The following is a 1,068-nucleotide window of genomic DNA, read 5'->3' as shown; positions in this document are numbered from 1 at the left end:
GACTGGGCTCAAACTGGCCATCTTTTTGCCTCAGCCTCCTAAAATGCTGGGATTACAGGTGTGCACCACAACTACCTGATTACACTCTTGATTATTATCTCTTTCTTTCTTTCTCCTTACTCCCTCCCTTCCTCCCTCCCTTCCTTCCTCCCTTCCTTCCTTCCTTCCTTCCTTCCTTCCTTCTTTCCCTATTTTCTTCTTTCTTTGTCTTTTTGAGACAGGGTCTCGCTATGCAGTTCAGGCTGGCCTTGAGCTCACTTTGTAACACAGGTTGGTCTCAAACTTGCAACGATCCTCCTGCCTCAGCCTCCTGAGTGCTGGGATTACAGGTGTGTGCCACCACTCCCGGCTGGCAGTAGCCATTCGAAGACTCATTTCGGGGCACAGAGGGCGCCGCCCACCTGCACTGGGCCGCGCCCCTCCTGCCTCGTCCGCCCAGCGCCTGTCCCAGGCAGGTGCAGCTCGGCTGCACACGCGCTCTCCCGCTGAACCGGACAACAGCCCGGGAGGGGCGCGGTGGGACGTCAGCTGTAAGTGTCAGCGCAGACTAGGAGCAGTGTTGCCTCACATAATCGGCACCCTGCAGGTGGCCAAACCCTGGAGGCAGAGGTCCGAAGAGGGGGCGCAACAGAGCCTCGGGAACGTTCCCAACGCGGGCCGGACCCGGGTCAGGGAAGCCCGCTGCTGGTGCCGCGGTGAACGTGGCGCTCGCGCAGCGCCCAGGGCGTGCAGAAGCCAGAGGAGAAGCGGGGGTGCCGCGGAGGGGGCGGCTGGGGAGGACAGAGATGCAACGTGCCCACAAAAGTGGGGATACCTGAGAAACGGACAGACGCGAAAGACGCTCCACCCTCTCCCGCGCCCTCCCTCCGACTGGCTCATCCCTGTCAGTCCACTCCCTGCCACCTTCTCTGCGCCAGTTGTCCTGTGTCGTGTTCCTTCATTTTAAAGTAGCTGTAAAAGTAGTTCATAGTTTTTGTACTCTACTGTACTGTTCCAACATTTTTCTTTAGTTGTTTTGTTTTGTGTTGGAGACAGTCTTGCTATATAGCCCAAACTGGCCCACAAACT

Source organism: Chinchilla lanigera, unplaced genomic scaffold (assembly GCF_000276665.1).
Source record: "Chinchilla lanigera isolate Chin_1 unplaced genomic scaffold, ChiLan1.0 scaffold00026, whole genome shotgun sequence".
Lineage (NCBI taxonomy): Eukaryota > Metazoa > Chordata > Mammalia > Rodentia > Chinchillidae > Chinchilla > Chinchilla lanigera.
Note: the sequence above shows the minus strand (reverse complement) of the source record.